Below are 24,630 nucleotides of genomic sequence, written 5' to 3' on the forward strand. Positions count from 1 at the left end.
AAAGCAGCACACCTGTCAACAGTGTGTCAGAGAACCACAGAGGAGGCTGCAGAATGAGAGAACGGCACCACTGTGCACAAAGGAGGGTGGAGTTCTCCATGAGTGGCTGGGCCTGCCTTGCTGTACTAAAGAAAATGGCCCTCACCACCACTCATTAGCCAGGAGAAAGGTGCTTGTCCCGCCCCCTGACCCTGAGGAGGAGTTGGTGGCTGAGAACAATACGGGGAGGTATCAGAGGGAATTTAACCCCAGAGAAAGTAGCATCACGAAAAAGTAACATTAATACCAGCCCTGCATAGCTACTTCTCTGGAAAGGATCATTGTTGTGCCTATCAATATGCCTTTACATTAACTAGACAAACTATGGGAGTTCCAGGTTCGAAGCTCTCTGATAGGATTGCCAACCTCCAGGTAGTGGCTGGAGCTCTCCTAGGATTACAACTGATCTCCAGATGACAGAGATCAGTTCAACTGGAGAAAATGGCCACTTTGGAAGGTGGGCTCTATGGCATTAAACCCACTGAAGTCCCTCTGCTCTCCAAACTCACCCTCAGGCTCTCCCCCCACCCCCAAATCTCCAGGTATCTACCAGCCTGGAGCTGTCAACTTTAACTGCAGCAGAAGGGAGAGCTTCATTCTCCTCCTATTGTTATTTTTACAACCTAAAAAGATCTTGAGGAGCCAATGTGTGTCCCATTGGGAACACCTATGTATACAGATCAGCATACAGGTAGGGTTCCCCCTTCCCCAAGTGACTTCTCTAGGGCCATATTGCAGCAGAGAAGGGAAGTGGGAACTTCAGCTCTCTTCCCCTTTCCTTATAGCCCCAATCTGAATCAGGGCCTGAGTGCCTGGCAAGCAATCTAACAACTCTGGAAGGCTTAATGTGGAATGTCCAGGGTGCTTTTGAGGAGAACCTGATTCTATGTCTGTTCACGTGTTCAAATCTGGGAGCAATGCTTCTTAACCCCAATATAAAAATGTCCCATCATCCCACATCTTGAAAGAGCTTTTCACTGTTAAGAGCTTTTACAGAGGTTCATAACAAACTTTAGTCTTCAGTGGCTGGTTAGGGAATGGTTTGTCTGGTACACTTTGAGGAGGCCAATCTTTCTCTCTTTCTCTTTCTCTCTGTCTCTCTTTCTCTCTCTCTTAACTCAGAGTCTCCTCTGACTCTACAACAATCCAGTCATATATAGATTCTTCAACTTCAAAATATTTATTTAACCAACGACTGAAAGTTCTTCATGCGTGAGCCGTGCAGCTAAAGTAACAGCAGTTCTGTAGGCAGAGATTATTGTGACTAATTCTCATGCTCCGTGTGGAGGAGGAGGAGAAGAGCCATGCCGATCACAGCACACATGCATGTAAAGCGATTGCTTCTTGATCCAGTTCATCTCATTGCCAAAGTCAGTCACTCAGCGTTCACCTAGTTTTTAAATGATTCCTTTTTAATTTTAAGTTTTTAAATATTAATAGGGGTTTTTAAAAGAAAAGGCCCAGCAAGAACTCATTTGCATATTAGGCCACACCCCTGATGCCAAGACATCTGGAGCTGCATTTCTGTGCGTTCCTGCTCAAAAAAAAAATCCCTGTTAATAGTAAGTAGTGGCATGGGGCTGGCTCTCTGGGATCATCTTTCTTAGAACTGGGAGAATTCTGGCTTGTGATGCTCCTGCCCAAGTCCTGAGGATCTGCAACTCCTTCCTTCAGCCAGCAGCCCTGCTGGTCCAGGTAGCACCTGACCTGCAAGGCTCCCAGCTTGAACCTTGTGGTACCTAACTTTGCTCTTGAATGCCCCCTGAGCATGCCTTCAAACATTTACTATCATCACCAGTGGTTTTTCTCTCTCTCCACTTTTCTCTACTTTAAGGGACTCTCAGCTTACAATCGCCGCCCCTTCCCCTCCCCACAACAGGCACCTTGTGAGAAAGGTGGGACTGAGAGAGTTCTGACAGAACTGTGATTGACCCAAGGTCACCCAGAAGGCTTCATGTGGAGGAAAAGTGGAAAATCAAACCCAGTTCTTCAGATTAGAGTCCCCTGCTCTTAACCACTACACCATGCCGGCTTCCCTATAACCACACACAGGCTGTTTTTTGTAGCAGAAACTCCTTTGCATATTAGGCAACACACCCCTGAGGTAGCCAATCCTCCAAGAGGTTACAGTAGGCCCTGTACTGAAAGCCCTGTAAGCTCTTGGAGGATTGGCTACATCAGGGGTGTGTGGCCTAATATGCAAAGGAGTTCCTGCTACAAAGAAAGCCCTGGCACAGTATCTCCTTTCCCAGGCGCCCAAAGAAAAATGCAGAGTCACAACCGTACAAAGCCTGAAGCTCTTGACCCAGGACCTCCCCTTAGGGAAGCCAGGTTTATTTGAACTCACAGGTCCACCAGTAGATGCTGTGAGCATGGAAGGGGGAAGCCAGACTAATCAACACTGACAGAATCGCACAATGCTTGAGTGAACAGGAGTGATGGTTAGGCAGTGGCTACAAGCATACCTGCAAGGTTCATGCGCTTGTCGAGTGGATGCAGAAGAAGAGTTCTTCCTACAGAAGATTGGGTGGGGGGGATGTGTCTAAATGCGATTCCCTTTTGTCAAAGCCTTTAGATTGAAACTGATGGGTGTCCCAATGATTCCAGTTGGCTTCGATCGAGCTGCCAGGTTCAATGTAACTCTTCCCACAATGGAGGGAAGCCTTTATAGGCAAGGAGGTAGGACAAAGCTTCACAAGAAATCCTTTTATTTATTTATATAGAGCATCTCCTGCACCTTTCTGCCAACCCGACCCGAAGCGGCTTCCTGTACTGTAAACGCGGTTCAAAACCCAAATGCTCTTTATAACCCTGTGGATCTGATAGGAGGCTGGAGGGTAGGGTAGCCAAAGTTTTCTGATTCCCCACTCTTAGGTGGTCCTATTGACGCTGCAGTAGAGCCGAACCCTAAAATCAAACAATTGAGCAGCCGGGTCTCAGAAGCAGCAATTCTGGGAAGGGACTTGTGAAGTCCCAGGCCTGGATTTATGTCTCCTGCCTCCTTATAACCTTGATCCAAAGCAAAGGGGGAAGGATAGGGAAGGAAGCAGGAAAGGCCCAGCCAGCAATAGAGAGGACAGCTCTGTAATTCATGTGGAGGAAAAGTGGAAAAAGTGCTGAGCAGACAGGTTAAAACGGATAAAAGGAAGTACTTCTTCACCCAAAGGGTGATTAACATGTGGAATTCACTGCCACAGGAGGTGGTGGCGTCCACAAGCATAGCCACCTTCAAGAAGGGGTTAGATAAAAATATGGAGCAGAGGTCCATCAGTGGCTATTAGCCACAGTGTGTGTGTGTGTGTGTGTGTGTATATATATATATATTTGGCCGCTGTGTGACACAGAATGTTGGACTGGATGGGCCATTGGCCTGATCTAACATGGCTTCTCTTATGTTCTTATGTTCTTAATTCTGCTCGCCTGCTCCACTTTTCCCCCCTCATGAGTGGAACAACATGGATGACTTTAGATAAAAATAGAGGGCACTCTTTGATTTCCCATTCAACCAAAAGTGTTCCAGTCGTAAGGGGAACAATACATAAATAAAGAATAAAGCATTTCAGAAACAGACCTTTCTCTTGCTCCTTATAGTACGAGTAAAAAACCCCGAATTTCTCATTTGATAACCAATGTTCCCTCTAAACTGGGAGCTAGCTCACAGGTTTTTTAGCCTCCAGCTCACACATTTTTGTCTTAGCTTGGAAAAATGGCCCCAGAGCAAACTAATTTATGCCATAGCTCACAACTTTAATGCCAATAGCTCAGAAAGTAGAATTTTTGCTCACAAGACTCCACAGTTTAGAGAGAACATTGCTGATGACCAGTCAGAAGGGGGAAACCTCAGCCATGCTAGCAGAAAATTGTCCATCTGGCAGCCTGGGAATCTGAAATTCCAACACCAGGGTCATCTACCATGCTGGAATATAAAGAGATGCTACCTAAGATGGAAAAGAGAAGCCCTTTCAGAGGACATCCACGTGTACCAGGTGTGCAGCAATGATGCCTACCATGAACACATCTGATACTCCTGATGTGCATGGTCAGCAGACTGTCTGGACAGGGGCAACATACTTTTTCTGCATATACGGACAGCTTTAGGAGTGTGAATAAGAATCAGTGGTTTGCGCCTACCAAAGCTGTGCACACAATTTAGGATTGTCAGCTCCAGCTTGCAAAATACCTGGAGATTTTGTGGGTGGAACCTGAGGAGGGTGGGGTTTGAGTAGGGACTTCAGTGGGGTATAATGCTATAGAGTCCACCTTTCAAAGTGGCCATATTCTCCAGGTGAACTGATATTTGTCACCTGGAGAGAAACTGTAATAGCGGAAGATCACCAGCTGCCACCTGGAAGTTGGCAACCCTAGCCCACATGTGAAAATATGCAGGTTGTCCCTTTCAGAAAATATGGGGCCACATGGATTGGAAGGATTTGTGCATGGTTGCCAGCCTCCCAGGATGTGTGAATATAATGTCGGAAAAAGGACTGCAGGCATGCCTACCTAGAAATGGGCAAATTCTCCCTGGTTAAATTCTGGATATGTCTGACAGGTGGAACTACTCATAGTCCTCAATAAACTCACAAGAAAGAGGATATTAAGTACAGGTACTGGAGAAGCCTGTATCTGTTGTTGCTGAGGGGTCCTTGTAGGAATCTGCCAGAGGGGCTATGAAAAATTAGAGAGCAACAGCTTTGCCCCCTAGGGCAGGATACTGCCATTCCCTGATATCCTTGGATCACCCCACAAATCCCAGCCTGGAGCACCTCACAGATCAAAGTCTTCCACATTCCATTCCATTTTAACTCAAGTGCCCTTCACATCAGGCCCCAATCCAAAAGAACCCACTGGATTATTCAAGGTTTTGTGTGCAAGTACGCATCTTCAGGTTTCTGGTATCTGAAGAAGTGTGCTTGCACATGAGAGTTTATGCCAGTGGTGGTCACACTTGCTTAACGTAAGAGTCACATAGAATAAACATCAAATGTTTGAGAGCTATAAGACATGAACGTCAGATGTTTGAGAGCCACAAAATGTGAATGTCAGATGTTTAAGAGCCGGAACACAGGGAGGGAGGGAGGGAGGAAGGAAGGGAGGAAGGAAGGCAAATAGATGGGGGAGGGGGAGGCAGAAAGAAAGCAGCTGGCTTGACTTGGAGAAGTGATTTAAAGAGAGAAATGCCTTCTCCAAGCTGGTCAACTGGGTAGTGGGGGCTTCAAGAGCCACACAATATGTATGAAAGAGCCATATGTGGCTCCTGAGCCTCAGTTTGGCCACCCCTGGCTTATGCCTTGAATAAAACTTTGTTGGTCTTAAAGGTGCCACTGGACTCAAACTTTGTTCTGCTGCTTCAGATCAACATGGCTACCCACCTGAATCTGTCTCCATTCTGGACTGGCCCTAGACTGTCTGACATGGCTAACCTCTGGTGCCTCCCCCCCCCCCCGCACTGATAACATCACTGAGTCACATGGGGGGCACCCAATTTGGTACCCCCAGAAGGCCAGCACCCTAGACAATCACCTAGTTTGCCTAGTGGCAGGGTTGACCCTGTCTCCATTGGATTTCTGATGGAGATCACAATAATGAAGATTTGTTCCACTGGTCCAAGAGAATGAATGCAGGGGCCATTTTTTAACGTCTCATTTTCCTTGAAAATGGTAATTAAGCATGGAAGACACAGGGCGTTTTCGCACTGACCTTCAAGTGGCGCGACCACCCTCCTCATACCGGAGGATCTGCCCGGATTTTGCACAAGAAGCGCCGGCGCAAAACCCGCTCAAACGTTTTCCTGCTTCTTGGCGGTTTCCGTTTGAGCGGGTTTCGCGACGGAAGTAGCCGGCTCTTTTGGGTGCGCCGGCGCTTCTTGTGCGAAATCCGGGCAGATCCTCCGGTGTGAAGAGGGTGGTCACGCTACTTGAAGGTCAGTGCGAAAACGCCCACAGTGAAAACAAGGAGGGTTTTTTTGCTAACTGAAAATCAAAATCGCATAAGCCTTTTGTTTTCTTCTTCTCTATATGTAATCCAAATCCATATTAAAAGGCCTAAAATACTTCTCTGGCAGGTTCCCATAAATATTTTCCACAAAAGTTCATTTTTCCACATGACCAAATCCTAAGTATGTGCATGAGTGTGTGTGTGTTTAAAAAAAACCCCACACAACTAATTCTTGATAGGGAACTTAGAAAATACTTGGCACTATTGTGTGGAGTTAAAATGACATCAGTTTGATGGTCTACATTGAAGCCTAACCACATTTCTTTGTTCTGAACACATTGGCTTGGGTTACATCTTTCATGCAGCCTGACCATATATAGGATGTGATTAAAAAGCAACCATCTGCATTGGGAGTAGCTCTGATTTCTACACCACAGAAGCAGAGAATGCCCTGCCAGCGTTTCTCTTCCAGAAATGCCAGGAAGTATTGTCAACATGAAGGATATGTGAACCTTGGACAACTCAGTCTTGCCCCCTGACATTCTTGCCCATAACAAATGGCATCAAAGAGCCAGTTAAAGGCAGACCCTTGACACTATTCCCACACACAAACTCTTCAGGTGACAACTTCAAGGCATTTTTACTACCTTTGCCTTTACTATCTCCATATACCTGCCCATCCATCACATTTTTATCCCATCTCCCCCCCCCCCCACCGCCCCAAGGAACACACTTCCCCTGACCTTATTTTATCCTCACAATAACCCTGTGAAGTAGGTTAAGCTGAGAGAGAGTGACTGGCCCAGCATAAGTTTCATTGCTGAGTGGAGTTCCAATTTAGCCCTAGTCTAACCCAGGGGTTTTTGTAGCAGGAACTCCTTTGTATATTAGGCCACACACTCCTGATGTAGCCAATCCTCCAAGAGCTTACAGTAGGCCCTGTAATAAGAGCCCTGTAAGCTCTTGTAGGATTGGCTACATAAGAGGGGTAGTAGAAGAAGAAGATATTGGATTTATATCCCGCCCTCCACTCCGAAGAGTCTCAGAGCGGCTCACAATCTCCTTTACCTTCCTCCCCCACAACAGACACCCTGTGAGGTGGGTGGGGCTGGAGAGGGCTCCCACAGCAGCTGCCCTTTCAAGGACAACCTCTGCCAGAGCTTAGGCTGACCCAAGGCCAAGCTAGCAGGTGCAAGTGGAGGAGTGTGGAATCAAACCTGGTTCTCCCAGATAAGAGTCCGCACACTTAACCACTACACCAAACTGGGTGTGGCCTAATATGCAAAGAAGCTACAAAAAAAAAGCCGTGGTCTAGCCAATAGACCAGACCAGTTCTCAGGATGTGTATAGCCATGCTAACTTTTGCATCATGCAAGCAGGGCCAGATTAAACCCTGTGGAGGCCCCTAGGCAGTCAAAATCTCAGGGGCCCCTTCCAAATTATCCCAAAATTGGAGTGGCTGCCCCACCACCTGTGGGCTCCGCTGCAGCCTGCAGGCACCTTCTCAAAAGCCCCTTTGACAAAGCTGCGGAGGAGAGGCAGAGAGAGGCAAACTTGGCGATGATACCAGCATTAGCCACACCAGGCAAGTTGAGCAAAGAGCGGCTCAGTTGCTGGTTGAATGTGCAGGTTGGAGGGGGGGGGGGCTGCAAGCAGGATGGGAAGCCAGTCTGGGGCCCCTGAAGTCATGGGGGCCCATAGGCCAGTGCCTACTTGGCCTAATTGTTAATCCAGTCCTACATGCAAGGGCCCCATAGCTGTGGCTTGTCTGGCACTGAGAACTGATGGGTCGCCATGTTGGTCTGAAGCAGCAGATCAAAATTAGAGCCCAGTGACACCTTTAAGATCAACAATCTTTTATTCAAGGTGTGAGCTTCTGTGTGTCAAGCACACTTTCTCAGACAATCCAGGGAGAGCTGGGAACCTGGGTACAAATCGCCACTTCTACCATGGCAACTGGCTGGATGAGCTCAGGCCAGTCCCATTCTCTCAGCATAACCTACCTCACAGGGTTGTTGTTGGGAGAGAATGAAGGAGGGGAGAACAGTGCTCTAAGTGACTGTAGGCCCCCAGAGAAAAGCAAGATTGTAAGCAAAGAAGTGAACATATATATGAGCATATGAAGCTGCCTTATACTGAATCAGATCCTCAGTCCATCAAACTCAGTATTGTCTACACGGACTGGCAGCGGCTCTCTAGGGTCTCAAACTGAGATTTTTCACATCTATTTGCCTGGACCCTTTTTAGATAAAGATGCCGGGGGTTGAACCTGGGATCTTCCACTTACCAAGCAGATGCTCTACCACTGAGCCACCATCCCTCCACTTTGATGCATACCAAGAACTCCCATGCCAAGAATGTAGTCAGGGTTCCCAAGGAGGAGAGGGTGACCAACACAGCAAGAGGCAACCCAGAGGATCTGAGCAGAGATGGGGTGTGTCACTTTCCTTTCTCCCACATGCATTTCCTAAAGGAACTCCTACATAGCCAGAAGCCTCCCACTCCTTAGGGGCTGGTAGTCTTTCCGCCTCTTTCAGCCAAGTGAATGGAGTCAGAAAGTCGAATGGGCTCCTGGAAGCAAAGAAACCGACTCCGTAGACCAGCTAAGGCCAGACCCTCTAGAGGCGGATGAGCAAAGAACTCCCAGATGAGCAAAGAACTGCATTTTCCAAAGAGGAATGCTACTAGCCCTAGTCCAAAGCAATGTTCCCCTCTACACTGCAAAGTCTTGTGAGCAAAAATTCTACTTTGTGAGCTACAGGCATTAAAGTTGTGAGCTACTGCATAAATTAATATGCTCTGGGGCCATTTTTCCTGCGCTAAGACAAAAATGTGTGAGCTGGAGGCTAAAAATCTGTGAGCTAGCTCACGCTAACTCAGCTTGGAGGGAACACTGGTCCAGAGCTACTAATGCAGCACCTTGCCCATATGCAGTAATATGTGTGTGTGTGTGGGGGGGTAGATTTGATACACTTGGGGAATAGTACTATTGGGGGGAGGGGAATAGACTCTTCTTCAAAAACAACCATACATTCTGGAGGAATGCATATCATTAGTATTAAATTTTAAAAGTGACCCCCCCCCCCAAATGGAGAGGGATTAAGTGTCCTGAGACCAGCTGCATCACAGAATTGGGGATAATGTGTCAACCAGTCACAATGTTTCCTTTGCAGGGCAACACAAGCACTCCTCTACTAAAACGACATGGAGCAAAGTGCGTGGCTTGTCGAGGTGATGCTCCAGGCACTACCCAAGGGGTGCCGGTGGCATTCCAGCCAACAAAACACCAATGGCAAACCTCAATTTATCTAGCTGGAACAGTGGTATCCCCACCCCCACCCCCGCAAACAACTCAATAACTCAACAACCCTTACAGAAGTGAGATTTCCCTGCCAAAGTGTTCCTTTCAGAAAGGCTGTCTGGATCATGGCAACAGCTGAATAAGATTTCCCAACAAAGGACACGGAAGAGCGCTCTTGCACTGACGCCGGGAAATGCTTATAAAGCAAAGAACATGAGCCTTGCTGGATCAATAAAAGATCCCTGTACTTTTTTCCAGCTGCAGCCAGTCACAATCTGTCCAGGACGTTTTTATTCTGACCTTTCTCCAAGAAGCCCAGACCAGTCGATGTGGCGCTCCCTCGCTCAGTTCATCCTCACAACAACCCTGTTGGGTAGGTTACGCAGAGAGAGTGTGACTGGCTACCCTGCAAGCTTCATGGCAGACTGAGGATTTCAGTTGGAGTTTCAAAGAGTCTACTCTGACACAGGGACTCAGGAATCCATAATGCATGACAACTGCGTGAACACATGAAGCTGCCTTCTACTGCATCAGACCATTGGTCCATCAGGGTCAGGTATTGTCCACTCACAGCAGCAGCTGCTCTCCAGAGTCTCAGGCAGAGATCTTTCCTATCACCTACTGCTTGATCCTTTCAGCTGGAGACACCGGGGGACTGAACCTGGTAGGGTTGCCAAGTTCCCACTGGCTGCTGGTGGGGGACTTTTTGTGCACATGCATGGCACAATGACATCACCCAGAAGTGACATAATTGTACTGGGCACATTGCCTGGGGACACTCTAACAATTTGTGGGAAAACTCTATGGTTTCGCGCAGGGACGCTCTAGCAATTTTGGAGGGGAATTCTATAGCACTCCATACATGCCGAAGCTTTTTGGGGGCAGGGATCCCCCAGACAGTCTCCTCCATGCTGTTGGGTTGGGGGCCCAGCCCCCAGTGTGAGCTTGGGAAGCCTAGAACCTGGAACCTTCTGCATGTCAAGCAGGTGCTCTCCCACTGAGCCATGGTCCCTCCCACTCTGCTTCCTGGTGTTCACCTACTTAATGAACCTTAGGGATAAATCCCAAAGGGCCTTGCATGAGACAAGGAAAAAAACCCAGGGAGTCTGGGGGCACTTGGAATCAATTGATTTAACAAACACTTGTGTCCCTTTGATTTTGCACTAGGCTTGTTCAGAGTGGAGAGCCCTTTTGCTCCTGGGCTTCTCTTCATTTTCGCACAAGCTTCCGCAGAGCTGAGAGTTGGCACACCACTTTTCTGCAGCAAGCAAGATCCTCTTACAAGTGGTTTCTACGTGCCTCGGAAGAGCAGCGCACCAACTCGCAGCTCCACAGCAGCTTGTGCGAAAACGGAGAGAAGTGCCAGGGACAAAAGGGCTCTTCACTTGGAACAAGCCCTAGCACAAACTCGGTAAGGCTGTCTTTGGTCTCTGGGCTTGGAAACCTCTCTGGGTGGCTCTGCATGAAGCAAACCTTCCTCTGACTTTGGAAACAAAAAACAAACCGCCTCTTTTCCTCAAAGCAAAGGGCCAGTCTTAGCTCTCCTTTGGCTCCTTGGTGGAGGAGATGCTTGCTTCCAAACATAAACAAACCTCACAAGAGGCATCCGTTTCCCACCTGCCCAGAATGAAGTTGCTTTGATCACAAGACATTTGGCTTAGAACCTCCCAATATTCTGTGGAACCCATTGACCTTTTCTGATGTGACTCAATGCCCTGCAAGCCGTTTTAAATTGCTGTGGCACTTGCTAAATTATATCAAAATTCCAAAAGAGCACACAGTCTCAGCAAAGTTGGGGGGGAGGAGGAGATCCTCACTCTAACTACTACATCACACTATCACTACTCCAACCTGGTTCCACACTTTCTCTTTTTGTTTGTTCTCAGCATCTGGCACTGGAGAGACAGCTAGCAATGCCTCTGACACTGGAGAGACAGCTAGCAATGAAATTGATTGAAATGTTTGCAAAATACCCCCAGCGTGTGTAGGTTTTCCATCATAATTCATGTCACAGATACTATCCAATAAGACCTTGTGACCTACTTTGGTCCTAGGCTGTGGCTGGAGGGTACCTGGCACAGAAATCCTTCTGAAACTAAGCAGGGCTGGATCTGGTCAATGTCCAGGTAGGAGACCTCCTGGGAATCCCATTTATGATGCCTTGCGTGGCATAATGCAGGAAAGGCAGGATATCGGTATAATAAAGGGAAAACACATAAATGAAGGCATCTCATGACAGCCGCATGCAATCCCAGAAGTATCTGATGGAAGAACTTCCAAAGAAAGTTTAGAAAACCAGTAAGGGGCCAAAAGTTAAAAACATCAATAGTTATAGAGAAAAGTACATACATTTATTTCAAAAATATACAAAAACCTTGTAGGGGCCCCAAATAAAGCCTCATAAAGTAATCAAAGTGGAAAGGAAAGGTCCCCTGAGCAAGTACCAGTTATTTTAAGCTGCACCTTGCCAAAAGCTGAGCACATCTCACAGAGGTCTAAGAGGAGCAGAACAGAGCAGAGCAGCTCTGATAGCTGAGACAGCTGGAGAAGTTGCTGAGAATTTCTGAGTTTTGAAAGACTTCATTCTGAGGTTTGTGGGGTGGCCTAAAATTCTGAGTTGTGATAGCTGGGGAACTGCTCTTTGTTTTGTCTTTGTTTGCTCTTTGTTTGGTTGAGTGGGCTAAAGGTGAAAGAGATTGAGAGTGACTGAGAGTGATTGCTGCTGATTGCTTAGGAGTGCCTCTGCTCCACCCTCTTTGCATTTTAAGCTGCGCCAAAGGGCGAGAGCTACAGGGCTCTTGGCCTGTGGCTCTTCACCTAGGGGCTCCCTAAGGACCAGGAACCCAAATCCCTGATTTCCTTGTTCTCCCAATAAGGTAAGTTGACCCTCCAGAAGAGGAGCCACTTAAACAAACAGCATTTAAAGAGGACTGTATATTTTAAAAAATATTATATATCATAAATATTATATATCACCGCCTTCCCAAGATTGCTCTGTATGGCGAACTTTCCACCGGCCATCGAAATAGAGGGGCACCAAAGAAGAGGTACAAGGACTCCTTGAAGAAATCCCTTGGCACCTGTCTCATCAACCATCACCAGTGGTCTGACCTAGCCTCAGATCGCAAAGCATGGAGGCACACCATCCACCAGGCTATCTCTTCCTTTGAGAACGCACGCATAGCTGGTCTTGAGGACAAAAGGAGATTGAGGAAGAATCGCACTGCTACAGCACCAACCCCAAATCAGACTTTTCCCTGCAGCCACTGTGGCCGGATCTGCCTGTCCCGCATTGGTCTTGTCAGCCACCAGCGAGCCTGCAGCAGACGTGGACTACTGCACCCTTCTTAAGTCAAGCCGAGAGAGAGAGATATATCATGAAGATAGAATGCCAGCAGGGGGTTGGGGGCTTTCCAGTGTTTTGCACTGAGTGTCACATGTATGACTATCTGCCCAAAGGACAGAAGTCTTGGGTGTGTGCTCGATGCAAGGAGCTCCTGGTCCTCAGGGAACGAGTTCGTACCCTTGAGGCCGAGGTGACTGCCCTGGAGAAGCACAGATGGTCAGTTAGGCACTTGGGGAAGACTCTCGGGGGCGTATTAGATGAGCCCCGCTCTGAACGTGGCAGCCCCGTTGCTGCCAGAGAGCGTGAGGGTCGAGAGGGAACAGGACACCTTGCTGAGGATAAGGGGAATGCGCCCTCAGAAGGGACCTCTTCTTCAGTTGGTGAGTGGGAATCCTTTCATGCCAAGGAACCATCCCTGGGCAGGGGGAGGGGGGGTGGTAGTTGCTGATTCGATCCTTAGGCAAGTAGATAGCTGGGTGGCAAAACCGCGTACTGACTGTATGGTGACTTGCCTGCCTGGTGCGAAGGTAGCGGACATTATGTGTGTAGTAGATAGGCTGATAGACAGTGCTGGGGAGGAGCTTGTGGTCATGGTGCATGTTGGCACCAACGATGTGGGGAAATGCAGTCGTGAGGTCCTGGAGGAAAAATTTAGGCTGCTAGGCGGGAGACAAGGCCAGGACCTCCAAGGTAGCCTTCTCAGAAGTGCTACCTGTTCCACGTGCAGGGCAGGAGAGACAGGCACAAATTAGAAGTCTCAATGTGTGGATGAGACGATGGTGTAAGGAGGAAGGGTTTAAGTTTGTTAGGCACTGGGATGCTTTCTGGAACAAGCGGGAGCTGTACAAAAGAGACTGTCTCCACTTGTCCCCCGGATGGAACCAGGCTACTGGCGCTTAAAATCAAAAAGGTGGCAGAGCAGTTTTTAAACTAAATCTTGGGGGAAAGCCGACAGGAGATGAAATGTCTCTGGTTCGGGAGGACTCGTCTCAAAGAGATGAAGGGTTGGTTGCTATTTTTCTACCGGGTAACTGATCAGAGTTGTCCACTGTGATGGTGACAAACAGTATGGACTGTCTGCCAGAGTCTCGAGGCGGCAGGAGGAAGGTGGCGGGCCTAGATGTTTGTATGCAAATGCTAGAAGTGTTCGAAGTAAAATTGGTGAATTGGAATGTTTAGTGTTGGGAGAAAACATAGATATTGTGGGAATTTCAGAAACTTGGTGGAATGAGGAGAATCAGTGGGACACGGTGATTCCTGGATATAAGTTATATCAGAAGGAGAGGGAGGGAAGGGTTGGAGGTGGGGTGGCTCTGTATGTCAGAGAGGATATACGGTCCAGTAAGACTGAGGTCAGATAATTAGATTCACTTTTAGAAATGCTTTGGGTTGAAATAGAGGGCCCAAAAGGAAATTTAACTATGGGAGTTTGTTATCGCCCACCAAATCAAATAAGAGAGGACAATTATAATATGATGGAAGGCTTAAAGATAGCGGCTAAACGTGAAAACTGTGTCGTAATAGGTGATTTTAACTACCCGCAGATTGATTGGGTCAATATGTGTTCTGGTCGAGAGAAAGAGATTGAGTTTCATGATGCTCTCAATGACTGTGCTATGGAGCTGATGGTCTCAGAACCTACCAGGGGTGGGGCGATCCTGGATTTGGTCCTAAGTAATGCCCAAGACTTGGTGAGAGATGTAAAAGTGATTGCACCGCTTGGGAGCAGTGACCATAATGTTATTGATTTCACCGTTTGTATAAATAGGGAGTTGCCCAAAAAGACCGCCACAACCATGTTTAACTTTAAAAGGGGTAAATTCACTGAGATGAGGAGGCATGTGAGGAGGAAACTGAAAGGAAAGGTAAATATGGTCAAAACCCTTGGGGAAACTTGGAAACTATTTAAAACTATAATCCTAGAAGCTCAGATAAAATACATACCACAAGTTAGGAAAGGCACAAACAGGCATAAGAAAAGGCCTGCATGGTTAACAAACAAAGTAACAAACAAAGCGGTGGAAAACCAGTCCAAGTGAGATTAGTAAAAGGGAACACAGGTTGTGGCAAATCAAATGCAAGACTGTAATCAGGCAGGCAAAAAGGGACTATAAGGAGCATATTGCAAAAAAACATAAAGACCAACAATAAAAATGTCTTCAAATATATTAGAAGTAGGAAACCAGCCAGGGAGGCAGTGGGGCCCTTGGATGACCATGGGGTCAAAGGATTACTGAAGGAGGATAGGGAAATGGCTGAGAAGCTGAATGAATTTTTTTGCCTCCGTCTTCACTGTGGAAGATGAGAACTTTTTGCATGCTCCAGAACCACTAATTTTGGAAGGGATGTTGAAAGACCTGAGTCAGATTGAGGTGACAAAAGAGGAGGCCCTACAACTGATAGACAAATTAAAAACTAACAAGTCACCGGGTCCGGATGGCATACGTCCAAGAGTTCTGAAAGAACTCAAAGTTGAACTTGTGGATCTTCTAACAAAAATCTGTAATCTTTCATTGAAATCTGCCTCCGTTCCTGAGGACTGGAAGGTAGCAAATGTCACCCCCATCTTTAAAAAGGGTTCCAGAGGAGATCCGGGAAATTACAGGCCAGTCAGTCTGACTTCAATACCGGGAAAGTTGGTAGAAAGCATTATCAAGGACAGAATGAGTAGGCACATTGATGGACACGGGTTATTGAGGAAGACTCAGCATGGGTTCTGCAAGGGAAGATCTTGCCTCACTAACCTGTTACATTTCTTTGAGGGGGTGAACAAACATGTGGACAAAGGAGACCCGATAGATGTTGTTTACCTTGACTTCCAGAAAGCTTTTGATAAAGTTCCTCATCAAAGGCTCCTTAGAAAGCTTGAGAGTCATGAAGTAAAAGTACAGGTCCTCTTGTGGATCAAAAACTGAATTGAAATGTTATTGGTTTTAAGCTTTTACTGTTTTATGAAATTGAAACGTACTGGTTTTTAAGCTTTTATCTGTTTAATTATTTAATTGCTTATACTTAAAATTGTTTAATTTTATGCTTGATAAACTGTTGGAAGCCGCCCTGAGCCACTCGTGGGAAGGGCGGGATATAAGTCCCGAATAAATAAATAAAATAAATAAAAACTGGCTGAGTAACAGGAAGCAGAGAGTGAGTATAAATGGGCAGTCTTCGCAGTGGAGGACGGTAAGCAGTGGGGTGCCGCAGGGCTCAGTACTGGGTCCCATGCTTTTTAACTTGTTCATAAATGATTTAGAGTTGGGAGTGAGCAGTGAAGTGGCCAAGTTTGCGGATGACACTAAATTGTTCAGGGTGGTGAGAACCAGAGAGGATTATGAGGAACTCCAAAGGGATCTGTTGAGGCTGGGTGAGTGGGCGTCAACGTGGCAAATGCGGTTCAATGTGGCCAAGTGCAAAGTAATGCACATTGGGGCCAAGAATCCCAGCTACAAATACAAGTTGATTGGGTGTGAACTGGCAGAGACTGACCAAGAGAGAGATCTTGGGGTCGTGGTAGATAACTCACTGAAAATGTCAAGACAGTGTGCGTTTGCAATAAAAAAGGCCAACGCCATGCTGGGAATTATTAGGAAGGGAATTGAAAACAAATCAGCCAGTATCATAATGCCCCTGTATAAATCGATGGTGCGGTCTCATTTGGAGTACTGTGTGCAGTTCTGGTCGCCGCACCTCAAAAAGGATATTATAGCATTGGAGAAAGTCCAGAAAAGGACAACTAGAATGATTAAAGGGCTGGAACACTTTCCCTATGAGGAAAGGTTGAAACGCTTGGGACTCTTTAGCTTGGAGAAACATCGATTGCGGGGTGACATGATAGAGGTTTACAAGATAATGCATGGGATGGAGAAAGTAGATACAATACAAGAACTCGTGGGCATTCGATAAAATTGCTGAGCAGACAGGTTAAAATGGATAAAAGGAAGTACTTCTTCACCCAAAGGGTGATTAACATGTGGAATTCCCTGCCACAGGAGGTGGTGGCAGCCACAAGCATAGCCACCTTCAAGAGGGGTTTAGATAAAAATATGGAGCAGAGGTCCATCAGTGGCTATTAGCCACAGTGTGTGCGTGTATATATATAAATTTTTTGCCACTGTGTGACACAGAGTGTTGGACTGGATGGGCCATTGGCCTGATCTAACATGGCTTCTCTTATGTTCTTATGTTTCTGACTCTGGGGTGATGTTACTTTCACAACGTTTTCACAGCAGACTTTTACGGGGTGGTTTGCCATTGCCTTCCCCAGTCATCTACACTTTCCCCCCAGCAAGCTGGGTACTCATTTTACCGACCTCGGAAGATGGAAGGCTGAGTCAACCTTGGGCCGGCTACCTGAATCCAGCTTCTGCTGGAATCGAACTCAGGTCATGAGCAGAGAGTTCAGTACTGCAGTAGGACCCAATACATTTTGGCCCACTAGAACCTTCTTCAGAAGTCAAATAATATAGATTACAACATATAACAAAGTTCCTGCTATACTTGTAAGGCAGTAAACAATCTGGAGTTTAATTAGTTAGGCATCTGATACATATGGATTTTACATCAGCCCTTATAAGTGGATTTTCCTTGTACTTTTTAGGACCTAAACTGGAAGGTATATATTGGCAATATTACTATCTCCAGTCTATGTAATTGCTACTGACACAAGGCCAGGTACTTTTGTGGGCCTCCCCACTTTTTTGTGTCATTCAGTTCCAGATTGGAATGTTCCATTTTAGGTTAAATAATAGTTGTTTACTACCTTACAAGTATAGCAGGGACTTCCTTCTGCGTAACAGCTTGCTTTGCAAGGCTTGCTCAATTGCACAGGAGCTACAAAGCAAAACCTCTATTTTCTCTATTGGCTGAGGCTCCTCCCTTGGAGAGGAAGGGGGGGAGGCAGAGCTTGTTTTTCTAGGCTCTCTCAATCACACAGCCAAATCTCTCTTCCTTCTATTGACTGAGGCTCCCCCCACCCCCACCCCCTTGGTCCCCAGGGAAGGAAGGAAAGAGCCAGAGCTTCCTTTGCCCAGTTCCCTGGATCCCACGGGAGAACCAACAAGTGCTAACGTATTAAGCATGTTTTAAATTTTTAAAAAATATATATTTAATTGTGTTTGTGTCTTTTATAAAGTTTATATCTCTGCTACCTAATCTTAAATAGGTACACACACATGGCTCAGTCTGACATGGCCCGGCCCAACAAGGTCTCATGTATGTCAGATCTGGCCCTCATAGCAAATGAGTTCAACAACCCTGCCTTATATGGCCTGGGACCAACATACCTATGGGACTGCCTTTCCCAATATGTGCCCTGAAGATTGTTAAGATCCGGCTCGCAACACCTACTGACTGTCCCTGGCCTGAAGTACGTCTGACTTGCCTCAACCAGGGCCAGGGCTTTTTCGGCCTTGGCTCCGACCTGATGAAATCACCTCCTCACATAGATCTGGGCCCTTACTGATTTGTTACCTTTCCGTAGGGTCTGTACAATGGAGCTATTCTGCTGGGCCTTTGGTTGAGACAACGGGCGTCCTATTCGGTCAGCTGGCCTTTTTTGCTGCGATACCATCTTTGCTGCTACACCATCAGTCATTGTATCTTTAGACCATCAGTACACTGAATTGTAGAATATGCCCAACTGAAACTGCCATCTATGCTCTATAATTTGCCTATAGTTTTACTGTATTGCTTCATATTGTTTTGATTTTAATTGTAAATTTTAACTGTTGCTTTATCTATGCTGTTATCCACCCTGAGCCTGCTCCCGGGAAAGGGCAGAATATTAATTAATTAATACCCACATATTGACTGAAACCAAAAACTTCTCAAAAACCTCCCAAAAGTGATCTAGATCAGGGTGCAATATTCTGTTATAGACAGCAGGCTGCATTTGGGAAACTCAGCTTAAGGAGGATTTGGCAGCTACATCAAAATCACAAAAAATGTCAGTGAAGCAATTCCCTTTTTATGTACATATTTAAATTTAAATTGTGGCCATTAGTTTGCACTGAACATCAGATCATCTAACCGGGGTTTAAAATTTCCCTCTCATTATCTGCACAGCATGAAGAGGAGTAGGAGGACGTGGGCAGTGTTTGCCCAACTGAACGCGATGTATAGAGTTCTTTTTCATGGTCTTTCTTTGCCTGACACGGCTTTGTTATTTGCATTTCAGCATAAAAGAGGTTTTTCTTCCAGAGCCATCCCTCACTGAGCCTTTGAAAGCAGCCCAGTGGACAGAGAGGTGCTTAATTATCGGCGAGCCTGCCTTCAAGGACTGCTCTCGAACACAGGGCAGTCTTGTTATTGTAACAGCATTAGGACCGACACTGTAAACAGAGCTTGTGTGATCCAGTCAGCCGCAGCATCTGCCTTTGGCTCAGGGATCCCACCAGTTGGACAGATCCCCAGAGCTGGTGTATTTCATGTTTTCAGCTAAGAAGTCAGGCTGGGGTAGAGGAATCTCCCATAAACCAGTGTATTTTTGCCACTGTCCCAAGTTTCTGTCCCAGTTTCCAAAACACACAGTTCTGTGCCATGTGATTCCCAAGTCCTGCATGCTACTCTCTGTCCACGATAGTAAAAGAGAGTCATGCCATCATTTCACTCAGGTTGTAAGTCCAAGAATAGCCATGAAGCCAGCTGACCACTCATAAGCCCAGAAGTCTTTTCACCCAAATGCTTCTCAAGATATTAATAGCAACAGTTTTGCAGCCACCTTCCATCTCACTCTGTCTCTCTCTCTGTCTCTCTCTCTCACTCACTCACACACACACATACACACAAAGAGCCCAAGAAAATCATTACCTTGAATGCAAACAGCAGAGACTGGGAGTTCCTATCATGGATCAGAACGAGAAGGATAAAAAGCCACCCCAACGGACTCGTCTGTCTGTGGAGAGTTCTTTCAATCCCGCTTCAGCGAGCGGCTCTAAGTTTGTGCTCTGAATAGAGGCTGTGTTATTTTAACCACAGGATTTCCAGTCTTGGGGGAGGAGAGATGGATTAGGTACGTTTGCAATCTAATGCTTCGCGTTCACCGCTGGAGAAGCCAACAGCTCCAAGTCAGGGGAAAGAAGGACCTGGGGTGAAGAGATACATTTCAAAAGACCACCACCACCCCCCCAGCCAATTATGCTTAAACCAACATGCTAAAGATTGGTGTAAAATTCCAGAGGAGTAAGATAACATGTGCTTGTGTTCTTTCCTAAATAAAAGGCATGTGTGGAATTTCATGCCAGGGACTGACACACGGAACGGCAGAGCCTATGTAGTTCCTGCAAGCCATCTTCGGTGAGGATGTCTTATCAAAGGTCGTGCCCAGCACCTTCCAAAGAGAATTCCAGTAGAAACAGCACCCACCTGGTATGTCCTCCTGTGGCTCTGATTCCACACTGTTCCGAAATGTGCCATCCATGCAACCAGTACTCCCTCTAAGCTGTGGAGTCTTGTGAGCAAAAATTCTACTTCCTGAGCTACTGGCATTACCTTGTGAGCTGCTGCATCAATTAGTTTGCCCTGGGGCCATTTTTCCTGAGCTAAGACAAAAATGTGTGAGCCAGAGGCCAAAAAACTGTGAGCTAGCTCACACTAACTCAGCTTAGAGGGAACACTGCGCGCAATATCTTTTATCGGTTATCTGGACTTTGGGAGATCTGCCCCTAATACATTTAGTATGGCAGAGTTTTTAGTGGCGTACGTTATTTCCCCTTACGATGGTAGTTTCAGATGGTAGATGTGTTGGTTTGTAGAAGAACGGTAGATTCAAGTCCAGGAGCACCTTAAAGACCAAGAAGGGATCTTTGATCACCGATCAAGCCTACAAAGTAGAGGTAGTCCCCTGTGCAAGTACCAGTCATTTCCAACTCTGGGGTGACATCACATCACAACGTTTTCACGGCAGACTTTTTATGGGGTGGTTTGCCATTGCCTTCCCCAGTCATCTACCTTTCCCCCCCCCCAGCAAGCTGGGTACTCATTTTACCGACCTTGGAAGGATGGAAGGCTGAGTCAACCTTGAGCCGATTACCTGAACCCAGCTTCCGCTAGGATCAAACTCAGGTTGTGAGCAGTACTGCTAATCTAATGCTTCACGTTCACCATTGGAGAAGCCAACAGCTCCAAGTCAGGGGAAAGAAAGACCTGGGGTGGAGAGATACATTTCAAAAAACCACCACCACCACCCCAGCCAATTATGCTTAAACCAACATGCTAAAGATCGGTGTAAAATTCCAGAGGAGTAAGATAACAAGCAAGCTTTCATGGCAAAGGTAAAGGTAGTCCCCTTAGTACAAAAATTGAAAAATCCCAATGCCTATATTATCATACTACAGACTACAAAACATATATGGCAGATTAAAAAAACCGCTAGCAAAGCGATATAGAGCTTAGTCCACCAACACACACAGTTAAAAATCACATGTCCCAAGTAGAGATGGAGATGAACTGCATTTTTGTGGTCCAATTCACAGCTGAACCACAAACTGAACCATGAACCCATATGAACAGAGAGGTTGGTTCACAGACTAACCCAGTTTGTATCGGTTCATGAACCATTTCAAGTTTAAGCTGCAGTACTGCAGCTTTACCACTCTGCGCCACAGGGCTCCTACAATATGAGGGTATAGAAGTAAGCAACTCACTAGAACATTCTGCTTGAGTCACATTTGGAAAATTAGCTGCATAATGTGAAATTGTAGCTTATACATGTGTAGAATGTTCAGATTATGTGTCCACTGCATGCAAGGTCCCATCTAAGGAAAAAGGGAAACAGAAAACATCTGGCCAAGTCAGGAGCATGCTAGCCATACTGGGCCCTGGAGCTCATTCAAACGACAAAGGCCCAAAGGCTCATATAAACTGGAGCTCCCAAGAGTATCCCCCCCTAGTCTTTTTTATTTATTATACCCTCCTATTCTCCCCAATGGTGATCCAAAGCAGCTTATCATATTATTCTCCCCTCCTCCACCCTATCCTCACAACAACAATCCTCTGAGGTAGGTTTGGCTCAGAGGATATGATTGGCCCAAAGTCACCCAGCAAGCTTCCATGGCAAAGGTAAAGGTAGTCCCCTTAGCAAGCACCAGTCATTTCCAACTCTGGGGTGACACTGCTTTCACAACGTTTTCGCAGCAGACTTTTTTGGGGGTGGTTTGCCATTGCCTTCCCCAGTCATCTACACTTTCCCACCAGCAAGCTGGGTACTCATTTTACCGACCTCGGAAGGATGGAAGGCTGAGTTAACCTGAGCCAGCTACCTGAAACCAGCTTCAGGTCGTGATCGAACTTAGGTTGTGAGCAGAGAGTTCAGACTGCAGTACTGCAGCTTTACCACTCTGCGCCATGGGGCTATATCCATGGCAAAACAGGGACTCAAACCCAGTTCTCTCAGGTCCTACACCTGTAACCAAGACATGCAAAGACAATAAAGATAAATGATGATAACATAGTGGGAAAGTGAAAATTCATTGATGGAATACTAAAAATCCCTACATTTTTCAATGTAGCTTTGTCAGGAGATCTGAAACAGGATATAAAAGGAACATAAATAAAATCATACGAAAACAATCAAAAGACAAGCTATGAAAAACACAATAAAAAAAACTGGAATGAAAGAGCATGAGTGAAAATGTTACAAAAGTTGAAAAATCCCAATGCCTATATTATCATACTACAGACTACAAAACATATATGGCAGATTAAAAAAAACCCTAACAAAGCAATATAGAGCTTAGTCCACCAACACACACAGTTAAAAATCACATGTCCCAAGTAGAGATGGGGATGAACTGCATTTTTGTGGTCCAATTCACAGCTGAACCACAAATTGAACCATGAACCCATATGAACAGAGAGGTTGGTTCACAGACTAACCCGGTTTGTATCGGTTCACGAGCCATTTCAAGTTTAAACCCCTGCTTTTTGCTCTCTGTGGTTTTTTATGAGCCATTAAAACCAAAGAGTTGAGTGGTGGGAACCCATTTAAACCCCTGCTTTCTGCTCCCCTTGAAAAGCCACAGTGAACAGAAAGCAGGGGGCCATTTAAACCAAACAGCCAAGCTGTGGAGAGCTCTTCACAAACTGCCATGGAGCCAATCATACCAAATCTGATCCACAAGAAAAAGTGGGGGGTCAGACACTAGAACAAAACAAAAGCCAACCGAGGGATCCAAGGTCAATGCCATTTGCCCTCCCAGTTGTGTGAGCAGGCTCTTAAGAAGTCCCATTTCCATGTCAAAATGTAGACAACATCCCTGCCGTACAAGAAGGAGGAAGCCGCTAACATGTCTGAACACAAAGCATGTATGCTAGAAATAATTACAGCTACAATTAAAGGCAAGGATGAAATAGTGCCAGCAAAACTGGCTTGGAACTTTTGTGTTTAGATACCTGATGCCATTCTATTTCATGGAGGTACAGTTTCAGTCTTCCTCATACACCTCGGAGGCAATGGTTAGAAGCCACTGCTAAAAGTCCTCTCTCTGTCTTTTCGAGATGAATGCCACTTTTCGAAAATAAAAGTACCTCTGGCCTGAATTTGAGATGGGAAGAAAATTAAAATTGGAGTAAACGCCAAGAATAAACTTTAACCTGTTCTTTGAGAAGAAACCACTAGGGCTTAGCTTCATTTAGAGTAAAACCAAGGTCTATAAATAAGCACCATATGAAAGCCACTCAACGAGAGACATATTTTTACCCACCCCTGAAGGACAGGCATCTCTTTAGTAAAAAGCGCGGCACCATGGCAGTAATGCTCTATCACCAAGGTAAGAAGCAATGGATAGCAAATACAGTTGAAACTGCAAGGGGGATTTTAGGGTGGCTACATGGGTTGTAATTAGCAGCTCCGGAACTGGGCCAGCACGTCAAGGCTAATACCCTTACGCTTGTGAAAATGACATGGTAGAGAAGAGCCAGACACCACTAGCAATACATTCAGAATTCTTTGGGACTCCGAGCAGCATACTCCAAATAAAGGCAGGGCACAGAGAGAATTAATGATCCACTGTAACCCTCTTCTAAATCTCAGCTCAAAGCCTCCAGTGCCCTTTTGTGCCACCTAGTCAGCAGAATTGTTGAAGGGTCACTTTGTGGTCCAAGCAGCACATCCATTTTATAGAATCATAGAGTTGGAAGGGGCCATATAAGTCATCTAGTCCAACCCTCTGTTCAATGCAGGATCAGCTTAAATCAGGGATGGCAAAACTGTGGCTTGGGAGCCACATGTGGCTCTTTCACACAAATTGCGTGGCTCTCAAAGCCCCCACTACCCCATCAGTCAAGGCATTTCCCTCCTTAAATCGCTTCTATATGCTGTTGTCTGTGTTTGTGATGCTGTATTGCCTTTGTTTTATACTGTTATTTTATTTTATTTATTTTATTTATATCCCGCCCTCCTCGCCGAAGCAGGCTCAGAGGAGATGCATGGGTTGTAATTGCATGATTACATGTTATGTTTGTATGATGTTTTATTTTTTTAATCCGTAATAGGTGTCTAAATTTCTGTTGTAAGCCGCCCTGAGCCCGCTTGCAGGAAAGGGAAGGATATAAATCTAAAATTTAACTTAAATTAAATTAAACTCTCCAAGCCAAGCCAGCCAGCAGCTTGGAGAATGTATTTAAGGTTGCTTTCTTTCCACCTCTCCTTCCCCCCTCCTCATCTATTTTCCTTCCTTCCTTCCATCCTTCCTTCAAACATCTGATGTTTACTCTGTGTGGCTCTTATGTTAAGCAAGGTTGGCCACGCCTAGCCTAAACCGTCCATAACAAGTGTTCAATCAGCCACAACTTGAAGACTGGCACTGAGGGGGAGCTCACCACCTCCTTAGGCAACACGGCAACCCCACTCCATAACCAAGCAAGGAGAAGACAGAAAGCATTGTACTGTCCAGGAAGGGGTGATGATGGCACTTCCAGTTTTTACCAGAAGTGGCATAAGCATGCCAGTGCAACACCAGCACAGCAGGCCCTGCTCCCAGCTAGCTAACAGCCCTGGCTTTCAAGGTAATAATCA

The 24,630-nt window shown here is 46.1% G+C and overlaps 1 protein-coding gene across 1 annotated transcript in view; it reads right to left on the reverse strand.

The window, feature by feature from the left end:
• The window catches only part of JCAD (junctional cadherin 5 associated), a 93,633-nt gene extending 73,927 nt beyond the window's left edge, over positions 1 to 19,706 (reverse strand). The window contains exon 1 of the mRNA XM_060248223.1: positions 19,425 to 19,706. The gene's annotated coding sequence lies outside the window, so the exon portion shown is untranslated. The remainder of the gene's footprint in view (positions 1 to 19,424) is intronic.
• Positions 19,707 to 24,630: the final 4,924 nt, after the last annotated feature.

Source organism: Heteronotia binoei, chromosome 10 (genome assembly GCF_032191835.1).
Source record: "Heteronotia binoei isolate CCM8104 ecotype False Entrance Well chromosome 10, APGP_CSIRO_Hbin_v1, whole genome shotgun sequence".
NCBI lineage: Eukaryota > Metazoa > Chordata > Lepidosauria > Squamata > Gekkonidae > Heteronotia > Heteronotia binoei.